Below are 11,704 nucleotides of genomic sequence, written 5' to 3' on the forward strand. Positions count from 1 at the left end.
AAAAACAAGCACTTAGAGAAAAAAGAATTCATTTTTCCTTTTTACACGTAGTTCAGGCTTGCCTTGAACTTTGGATGATTTTACCTTTACTAATCGAATGCTAAGATTACAGGTGTGTGCCACCATAAGTGGAATGAAACTATTTCCAAGATGAAAGTTCTAGTTTTAGGTGAAAGAGACCAAATCTTGTACTCTTGAACCTAAAAGAACCAAAGCTGTGTAGAAAAATTTGGAAGACTTTGAAAGAAAGTTTATTGTACAGAAAAAGAGAAAGTAGGAGTGTTGTTTGTAGTGTTAGTTGCAAACACAAAATGGGAAAAGTATGTGATTATTTATGTAAATGCCAAAAAGTGGGATTGCTGAGTCGTATTGGAGCTCTATGTGGAGTAGGTGAGTAACCTCCTTACAGCTCTCCAAAGTGATTGAACAAGTTTATATTGCCACCAACAAAGCAATAGGGTTCCCTTTTGGCCACATCCACTCAAACAACTCTTGTTATTAGATCTCTTGATTATAGCCACCCTCACCATGTTAGGTGCAATCTCAATGTTGTTTTCATTTGCATCTCTTTCATGGCTAAAGAGGTTGAGCATCTCTTCATGTGTCGATTGAACATTCTTATTTCCTCTTCAGAGAAGTTTCTCTTTATGTCTTTACCCCACTTATCAGACACTGTTTCTTTGAGGATTTGTTCTTGGAGGATTTTGTCTTTTGAGTTCCATGTATGTTTGGAATATCTTCTCCCAATCTATGACCTTTCTATTGATCTTCCTTACTATGTCCTTTGCCATGCAGAAGCTCTGTTGCTCATACTATCAGATTTGTCCAAACTTTCTTTGATTAGTTGTATTTCTTGATCTGTATTGAGAAACTTTCGGCCTGTCCCTAGTAAAAATAGGGTTTCTCCTAACCTTACTAAAGCTACCAGCACAACTACGTTAATTGCAGAATTATTTACCATAACTAAGATACAAATCCTATCTAGATGGCGGGATCAAGAAAATATGGTATGTATATATGTATATATATATATGTATATATGGAATTATATATAATTAAATAAAATTATATATATTATATTATGTATAATTTTCTATAATATATGTATTATATATACATAATGGAATTCTATGCCTCCATCAGAAATGATAGCATTGCCCCATTTGTTAGAAAATGGAAAAACATGGAAAAATTATATTAAGTGAAGTAAGCCAGGCCCAATGAAACATAGAACCTATTGTGTTCATTCATATACATGCAATAAACAATATGTGTCTGGGACAAGCAGAAAAGATTTAAAGCTATTTACATATGACCATAGAACTGATGCTAAGCTAAAAGAACCCCAATATAGGGACACATGTGAGTTTTTTGCTTTCTTGCTATTGTTCCTATTTGTAAAGTACCATGTTTTTTTTTTTTTTTCCTAAGTTCCTCCCACACAATATAACCCCTGTTTTCATGGTATTTGATGTCAGTGCCCTCTATTTTCTACATACACTTCTCTAATTTGGGATATGACGGAAAAAACAAAATGCTTAATTGGGGATACAGGTTAACACATTGTGACAATGAGATGTACAAGACACTGCGCTGAAAAACAAACTTTACAAATTAGGCTGAGACCGGGGAGTTGCGGAGGTTGGTGGGAAGGGAGCATTGGATAAAAACAAAGGAGGAGAAAATAATGTTTCATAGGAAATATGCTCATGGCCTTGCTCACATTACTGTAACCCCTCTGTACCAGTAGTTTTAGAATAAAAATGTATTTAAAAATGGGATAAGTATGTTAAGTTTTGAAAGCTTATATGGGTGATTTAGACCTTTTTAACACAGAACTTAAACAGCATAGAAATCAGGTCATACAATATCCTTACTAGTGAAGTTAACAAATGTTGGCCATAGTGTGTATAAAAGGAACTCTTACAGTTTCGGCAGGAATGTGAGTGGGTTTAGAGAGCCACAGTGGAAAATAGTCTGATTATCTTAAAGAAATCAATGTGAGAACTACCCTCACCATAACTTATACATTGGAATAACAATGTTAATAGAGCGTGCAAGTGGCTCACACCTTTAATCCTAGCTTCTGTGGATGCTGATATCTGAGCATTTGGTTTGAAATAGGCTCAGGCAAGAAAGTCCATGACACTCCCATCTCTAATAAACTATAAAGAAAAACCCAGAAGTGGATCCTTGACTCAAGTGATAGAGTGCTAGTCATGAGCACAGACTGAGAGACATTGCCCTGAGTTCAAGCCTCAGGACAGCCAAAAATAATATCAGAGGCATACCTGGAATAAACACAAAATATCCACTTAAATTAGCCTTTCAGATAAACAATACATAATTTTTAGTAAATGTATGTTCATCTGAAATGCAAATTCATCCTGGTATTCCATATTTCATCAGACAATTCATTCCTTGTGCATAATTCATTAACACAATCTATCATTCTCCAAAATCTCTTGTGATTTGTCTACTGAAAAATCAACAAGTTATACGGAACCCAGTTAAAGATGATGGTTATTGGATCAACAGAGTTTAGAAGAAGAGACAGATAAGATAAGTTAAGCAAACACCATGGTAGAACCTGAGTGATCCACTGAAAGAAAATGAAAGATGGGAGGACAATTGGGAGTCTGCCCATAGAATTATTATATAGAGTTACTAATATGAATAAATTTGGAAAATTAATTATTGAGTTCAGCTAGGATGATTTTACAGCAATGTTAGTAAACAAGAAGTTTTACAGTTAAATAGATTGCCTGAAGATTGTTATCAGTAAATACTGTCCATTATATGTGTGGTCGGAGAACACTGGAACATGTGAAAGCAACCAGAACAACTATATTTATGACCACATTAATATTATAAGTGTGGCCTGACTAAAATATGATCTGGTTATGTTGTGATATAGGTGCTATATGAGGATTTACCCAAACAACCAACCAATTTAATAAGTGGTCATTTCTCCAAAGGAGTTAAAAATATGATCTGGTTATATTGTGACATAGGTGCTATATGAGGATTTACCCAAACAACCAACCAACTTAATAAGTGGTCATTTCTCCAAAGGAGTAAAAATGGTTGACAGATATATAAAGAACCATTTGACATCCTTTCTTATAGAGAAAAATGCAAATCAAAAGTCGCTGAAATTCTGTGTCTTCGTCGTCAGAATAACTATCCTCAAAGCAATAAAACAAAACAAACAAAAACACAAAACACGTGATATTGAAGATGTTGGGAAAATAGTAATCTCTATGCTATTTATGGCAATGTAAATTAGTAAATCCACTTTGGAAATCACAATGGAAGTTTCTCATTAAACTAAACATAGAACATATAATCTATTAAAGCATAATTTACACAGTGAATCAATGCAATCAAACTAGGTGATCCATTCAAACAATGAAATAATCAAAAAATGTAGTGTATTTACACAGTCGATTATTATTCATACATCAAGAATTATGTCATTTGCAGGAAAATGGAGAAAATTGAAAGTCACCGTGGCAAGTGTTCTATATTTAGCAGAAAGACTGATATTATCACATAGATTTTTATATGTGCGTTTGGAACCTTAAATAAATAACATACATTAAATAAAGAGTATTTTGCAGTGAAGATTACAGAAAAGGAGTGAACAAATGGAATAGATTGAATGGGGATCATAATGTTCTATACAGTTTTATGGAAACGCAATGATGTAACCCAAGATGGTTTTTATTAAGGAATATTATATAAATGCTGGTAAATACTACAATGAAATTTCTTTCTATTAATATTGGTTAATATAAAATAGTCACCAAAAATCAATATAACTAAGATACATTTCAGTTTTTTGTTAGATATAAGTAGAGGAATTGATTCATTCTAACTAAAATTGTATATGAATGAAAAACACAGAATATGAACATAACAAGGAATCAAATGGAAAAATATGTTAAAATGAACTATATAACTGGGACGTGGAGAGGAGTCAGGTGGGGGAGATTGAGGAAGGGGATGATACCGTTCAAAAGGAAATGTACTCCATACCTATCTGTAAACATATTGTATATCATTTTCACAAAAATATTTCAAAAAAGAAATTGCTAATAATAACCAGAAATTTTGAAAATGTATTCCGGAATTGTAAGTCATCTTAAATTATGAACCGAAACAAAGCCCAAAAATGTAAAACGTATTTCAATATGATTACTGGGAAAGAATCAAAAGAAAGTGAGAATTTTTTCCTTGATTTTGGTGGTACTACTATTATAACTCAGGACTTCCTACTCACTCTCTGGTTTTATTGGCTAATGCTTTGCTAAGTGCACTATCACTCCAGCCCTGGTTTTGTTGTTACATTTGAGATGGAGTCTATCAGACTCTTCCCCCTGAGCTAGCTTGGAAATGAGACCCTGAGATTTCCACACTCCGGAATAGCTAGAAATATACGTGTAATTTTTATTTAAATAACTTTTTTTATTTTGTAACTACTGTACAGAGGGGTAACAGTTACAAGAGCAAGGTAATGAGTACGTTTCTTATCAAGCATTGTTACCTCCTCCTTTGTTTTTCCCCTACCATCCCTTCCCTCCCATTTCCACAACTACACTTCCCCCCAAAGTCCCCAGCCTAAATTGTCAAATCCGTTTTTCAACATAGTGTCTTCTATATCTCATTGTTGTCAGAGGTCAACCTGTATTTTATTTTGTTTTTGCCTTCCCTTCTCCAAAATATATCATCATTTAATACAGTGAAAACAGATTACACCAGGGGGAGGGAAATACAATCCGATAAAAAAAATCACATGGTACCTAATAAATACTTTAATGACAATAATAACCAAAAAATTGTTTCAGTTCACTTGTAAGAAATGGTCTATTAAGCTCACCTTACGCAACAGTTTGGAGTAGGCGATGATTTCACCTTAGGCCCATGAAAGAGGCTTCTAAACCATTTCCCCAAAATATTTGTAAGTATTCTACGGGACTTGGGTGATTTATTGTTCTTGAATTTAGATGCAATAAAAGCTAGAGAATTATGAATTGAACAGTGGAATATATAGCTTCCTAAAACATGAGAGATTTTAAAAAACTATTAAGAATAAAAGGATATGAGAGCAACTGCCATCTACAAGAATTTGTTCAAGAAAAAATGTGTTTACTATGATTCCTTTAAGAGGAAGCTAGGTTAATCAAGATGGAGTTATTTTTGATACTCCAAAGACTACAGAAAGAGATGCAAGTGGTAAATCAAAAGAGAAATCACCACCCGACTTAAAGAAAGGATGTGTAGAAAATCTAAAATATGAGTGGATGTCTTTGAAAATAATAAATCAGAGATTAATATTTAAATGTAAATATGTTAAAGGAAAAGATGAATGGTTTGTAACAGCATCAGAACAGAATCAGTCCAAGAGTACTTTTTTTTTTTTTTTTTTTACCTCTGTGCTCTCAACCAAAGAACGGTCTGGTTGTGCATGTATAGGTAGACAGAGGAGTTAATATGTGGAGAAAAAGGACAAACCTACTGAGCTCTACCCTTAGTCTCTAGTATTCCAAAGTTCTGCTGTGGTAAATAGGAGAGAGTGGGGTAACATTGTCAATGTCAATGAGATTTTGGGAGTAGAGAGAGTTGATATTTTGCAGAACACAGGCTTTCTATTTTAATTTCTAAATTTATGGTGTTTGAGAAAGTCCTGGAGTTCTCCAACGATTTCACTTACTGCAACAGGTGCACCTAGCTATTTAGATTAAGAGCATAAATCAATGTATTGTTTTCTAATTCTATCTGAAGGCTCACCTGAACTGATGTAACAGTTATATTAGCTGTAAAGTAAAATGAGAGGAAATGTCTGTTTATATATCATGCATGAAAATCTTCCTATCTTTTTAAAATTGCAAAATATTTAATGGCAAAAAATGGAGAGATTATTTACAAAGCTGTTGGGATTATAATGTAAAACAAGAGAAAGAAATGAAATCACAATCAATCCAGAAATTTTCATTCAGTGATTATATATATATATATATAGAGAGAGAGAGAGAGAGAGAGACAGAGACAGAGACAGAGAGAGACAGAGACAGTAATACAGAGAGATACAGAGACAAAGATTGTCTCCAATAAAAAAAACTCAAGCCATTTGTTACAAATGAACTTGCTGTGCAGATAATGTTGAATCTTCTTGACAAAGAGGGAAATGGGAGAGATCCAAATTATATTTTTTACACTCAAAAAAAGTTAATTTCTGGTGTTTTCCATGTACCAAAATATTCTCCTTCTGTTAATTATAGATTACTGATAGAATGTTATTAAAAGTAATAATAGCAAAAGAGAATAAAATGATTAGAGGTTATGATTCAGGGTAATGAATGACAGTAATTTTGTTAGGGAAATGAGAGAATAACTGGGAATATTCTCTTATGAATTAGAGATAGCAACTTTGAATAGTACCCTGTTATTTTTAGAGGAATTTAGGTTATGTTACTCTGTATTTTGAATATTAGAGCAACCAGGAAAAGACCATAATTTGGAGCTTGGAAGGTGGCTTAGTGGAAGAGTGCTTTTCTTGCATGCATGAGGTCCTGGGTTCAACTCCTCAGCAGCATAAAAGCAGAAAAAAAAGCTGGAAAGGGTTCAAGTGTGAAAATACTATCCTTGAACTGAAAAGTTGAGGGACAGAACCCAGGCTCAGAGTTCAGACCCATGACTGACATAAAAAATAATAAAATAGCCCAATTCATATCCTAAGAAATTAGAATCAGACAAAATCTTAGACTAAAGCTAACAGAAACTACTGGAATTCAAGAACACAGTAAAGAATAGAAAATACAAAAGACACTAAAATAAAATGCTTAGAAAAAAGAGTTTCTTTTTTTTTTTTGAATTTTATTTAGATTTATGCTTAAGTTTAGTGTCAAGACAGAAAAATTCTTATTTTCCCTGTACTAATCATGACAGATTTTGGACAAGATAATATTTTACCATTAAAAGAGAGCATTTTTTTCTTTCTTATTTTCTTCCTTTCTTTCTTTTTTTTTAAATTTTATTTTATTTTTTTTGAACATACTGTACAGAGGGGTTACAATTACTTGGGCAGGATAATGCGTACATTTCTTTTTTTTGGGGGGGGGGGGTCCGGTCGTGGGCCTGAACTCTGGGCCTGGGCGCTGTCCCTCAGCTCTTCAGCTCAAGGCTAGCACTCTTTCACTTGAGCCACAGCGCCACTTCCGGCTTTTTTCTTTTTGCTTATGTGGTGCTGAGGAATCGAACCCAGGGCCTCTTGCTTGCAAGGCAAGTGCTCTACCACTGAGCCACCTCCCAGCCCCAATGCGTACATTTCTTATCAAGCATTGAAGCCTCCTCCTTTGGGAAGGGATGTGAAGGGTAAACAAAGAAAAAAGTGTTTCTACTGAAACTCTTTATATGAATTCTAATAATATGTATATTTATAATAAGTAATAAGTGGAAAATATACACCAAAAGAAAAATGACAAACAATATGCTATTTTCATAAATTAGATTAGTATATAGTAAAATAATTAAACTGCTAACTGATGCAATGCCAAGGATGAAAATAAATTATTGACAGCAAAAAATTACTTTTATTCTCTATCAGACATTTGTATGAAATTTGAAATTAGTCAAATTAATATATAGTTTAAAAATGCAAGTTTTGTCTTTGTGGATGATTGTTGAGAAAGTGTTATTTTAATTGAATAAAATAATCTTATTATTGTGGAGAATGCAGTTACTAAAATGGAGTAATAATACCAAATGTTCTAACATAAGCTTATATGAAGAGAGAAAGCAATAGGGAATAAATGTTAATTTTAATAACAATTTTCTAATACTTCAGAGATGTGATATGGCATTGAGTGTTCCTTCTGTATGGAAATGTCTGATATAACATCGGAAATAGTCTTTTCATTTTCAAAAAGATAGGCAATGTTATTCTTTCTAATCAAGGCATAGACTTCCATTGTATCTATGTACAGTATTTTCTAGATCCGTTCATCTACTGAGGGGCAGGCATGTGGGCTGGTTACCTATCTTGGCTATGGTAATAATGCTGCTATAAACATAGTCGTGCTGCTAACTTTAGTATAGACTTGTTTGTGATCATTGGGTAAATGCCCAAATGTGGGATTGCTTGGTCATAGGGGATCTCGATATGGATCTTTTGAGGAAGTGCCATACTACTTTCCAAAGTGATTGAACAAATTTACACTCTAATCAACAATGCAGTAGGGTTTGCTGCTGTCCACATCCCTTCCAGTATCTGTTGTTATTAGAGTTCTTCATTATACCCATTTTAACTGGGGTGAGGTGGAATCTCAATGTTGTTTTGATTTGCATTTCTTTTATGGCAAGAGAGGTTGAGCATGTCTTCCTGTGTCTATTGGCCATTCTCATTTCCTGTTCAGAGAAGTTTCTCCGTAAGTCTTTAGCACACTTATTATTGGGAAGTTGTTTCTTTGAGGATTTGTTTTTGGGAATTTAATATTTTGAGTTCCAGGTATATTGTAGGTATGAGACCCGTGTCCATTGTATGGCTAGTAAATTTCTTCTCCCAATCCAAGGGCTTTTTATTAACCTTGCTAACTATGTCCTTTGCCATGCAGAAGCACTGCGACTTCAGGCAGTGCCATTTTTCCAACTTTTCTTAGATTTGTTGTGTCTCTGGGTCTTTATTAATAAATGTTCTGCTTGGAAAAATTTATATTAAGTGAAGTAAGCCAGGCCCAAAGAAACATAGTTCCCATTGTTTCGCTTATTTGCAATAACGTATTTGTCAGAGACAAGCAGAAAAGATCAGATAAGATGATATTAATCAAAATAAAGCCCAAATTAAGGACTGAAGTGGTTTTTTTTTTTTTTTTACTTTCTTGCTATTTTTTTCTGTTTGTAAGGTCCTCGTAATCTTTCTATTCCTTTGTATGCCTCCCCCCCACCCCCCAGTGTGTAACCTTTGTTTGCACTGTATTGGTCAGGGGAAGGGAGTAAACAAACTGTTTAAATAGGATGCAGGTGGACCTTTTGCAACAATGAGATGTACAAGACGATATGTCCAAAAACAATCTTTATAACTTTGGCAAGGAGGGAGGAAGGAGGGAAGAGATGGATAGGATGGGCAGGGACGGAGGCAGGGTAAATGGGAAGGGACTGGATTGGGAAACAAATGAGGAGGCAATAATTCTTGAAAAGAAATATACTCATTAATTCACTCATGTAATTGTAACCCCTCTCTACAGCATATTTACAATAAAAAATTCTTTAAACAACACAAATAGTAACAAAAAGCAAATTTTTCTCTAATACCCACATTGTGAATATCATTTTCATGTTTCATTAGGTGTCCACTGGTAATAACAAACTATATTTTCTTCTTAAATGAAAATAAATGTCCTTTGCCCCACGGTATATCCCGTATTTTCACTGTATTTGATGTTGGTATAATTTGTGAAGGGAAAGGGCAAAAAGTACTTGTTTAAATAGGGATAGAATTGGACCCATTGCGGCAATAAGATGTACAAGACGTGATGTCGAAAAACGAACTTTACAAATTTACAAATTTGCAGGATACAAAGTGGGGGCCAGGGTTGTAGGGGGTGGGAGGTGGAGATAGGAAGGGAATGGAAGGGAAAACAAAGGAAGAGGAAACAGAGCTTGGTAAGAAATATACTCATTAATTTGCTCATGTAATTGTAAGCCTTCTGTATGGTATTTGGACAATTAAAAAATAAAAAAGTAAATGAATAAATTCACCTTGATTGAGACTTTTTTGATGCCATCATATCAGAAGAAAAAATGAACCACTATGAGGATGAAACTTAGAAAGCAGCATCTCTATTTAATTTAAGTTCCAATGAATATTCATGCATGTATCATGAGCCCTTCTCTGTTTGACTTAACCTTAGGCCAAGGACATTAGATACAAAAAAAGAAGCAAAAATAAGAAAGCTTCTGAAAATCTATAACCCAACATCAAAAGGAAGGAATGCTATTATTGAAAGCCATAAGTGAATTATTTTTAATGTTTAAATCCGAAAATTGGCTTTTAAATTTTAGCAAGTTTAGAATGTTAAATTGCATATGAGTTATAACTAAGACTAATTACAAATTCACATAACATTGTGATATAACTAAATAATAAATATTAGTCTTTTATTAAAAACTTACTAAGCTGGTAGATATCAAATAATGAACTCTGATGTTTTCTTAATTGCTCGATATGTTGGCAATGGGTGAATAATATGAGGATTGTCAGGTCAGGTCAGATTAATTTTCTGTTTTCCAAAGGAGGTACAATAAAATTCTCAGATTAATTAGAAAGATTAAGTAAAATCGTAGATAAAATGATAAAAATGTATACTTTTGAGTCATTTTCATGGTGATGTGAGACGAATGTGAAATAATATTGTCAATTTCTTTCTGTAAATTCAGATTACATAAATATAAACCAGTTTTGCTATAATAAAATGTAAGTTCAATCAGTTTCATTCATCTTACTATTTGCCATAATTCTCCTTATTATTAAAAATATATCTTTGCAATTTTTCATATGGAACTGATAGAATAGTCTTGAAATTATTTCATTTTCAACATTATGCTGGAAAAGAAGAATTTGAAATGGCAGATGCTACTCAGGACTTCTTGTGAAAGATTCTATGGCATTTTGGAGTACCACAGAACCTGTACGTCAAATGATGAGACACAGTATTAGACTTAAAAAGTGGAAGCAGCAGAAAAGTGATTGTAAAGTTTATTGGCCAGCTGTACACTATTTTTACAATAAAAATACAAAAAAACAGCTAATAAATGCGATTGTTTTTAACTTAACTATTAGCTGAGTTTCATTGTTTTTTATTGTAAAAATACTGTATAGAGGTGTTTCTGATATATGATCAACGTAATGAGTGTTTTTCCTATCAAGCATTGTTGCCTTTTTCTTTTTTTTTCCTTACAATCCGTTCCCACCCAACTTCACAACTTACCCCCTTCACGAAATTTGTAAAGTTCATTTTCAACATAATATCAAATGACTATAAATTATTTGAAATTTCCTGTCATCCACTATTCTAATAAAAGTTGAATATAACTCAATATTCTGAAGGAAAAACGTGATGTCATTTACTCACTACATTCCATTTCATAGTACCTCAGTGGGGAAATAAACAAATGACATTACTATTTATCTTGGTCCCTTTGCCCAAAAATTCCTTACTCTACATTTCTGTCCTTGCTCTGATTATTTTTTACAACATCTGCAAAACAGAATTGGGATACAACACACACTATAGTAGGGTTGTATATATATCAGCTTGTCCTTTTACTATCCATTTCCTGCTTTACTCTTCTTACAAATTATCCACCTCATCAAACCTGCCAACCACAATCACACTAAATCGAAGACAATCACATTTAAATCCCACTTATCAGAACAATGGAGTTGAGCTGTGCATTATTGACTCTATGTATGTACCTGCCATTGTAAACTTTCTACATATTGGATGGGGAATTCTGCACGTTTCAAACAGATTAGGTGGAATTCAAAGAAACAATTCTGAAGACAGTAAAATTCTTAAAAATTTTAAAAAGAGAACTCTGAGTCATGTACTCCTCTGTTATTAGGTAAATACTACTGTGAAATTCAACTTACGTCTGTGTTTTTGGAGATAACACTATGTTAATGTATTTGACTTTCTCAAAC

The 11,704-nt window shown here is 33.4% G+C and overlaps 1 non-coding gene across 1 annotated transcript; it reads right to left on the reverse strand.

Annotated features, from left to right (window-relative positions):
* Window positions 1–7,244: 7,244 nt before the first annotated feature.
* On the reverse strand, window positions 7,245–7,313 carry Trnaa-ugc. Its single transcript has one exon. It is a non-coding gene; the product is annotated as a tRNA-Ala (tRNA).
* Between the last annotated feature and the right edge of the window lie 4,391 nt (window positions 7,314–11,704).

Source organism: Dipodomys spectabilis, unplaced genomic scaffold (genome assembly GCF_019054845.1).
Source record: "Dipodomys spectabilis isolate Male_0828 unplaced genomic scaffold, ASM1905484v1 ptg000533l, whole genome shotgun sequence".
Classification (NCBI taxonomy): Eukaryota; Metazoa; Chordata; class Mammalia; order Rodentia; family Heteromyidae; genus Dipodomys; species Dipodomys spectabilis.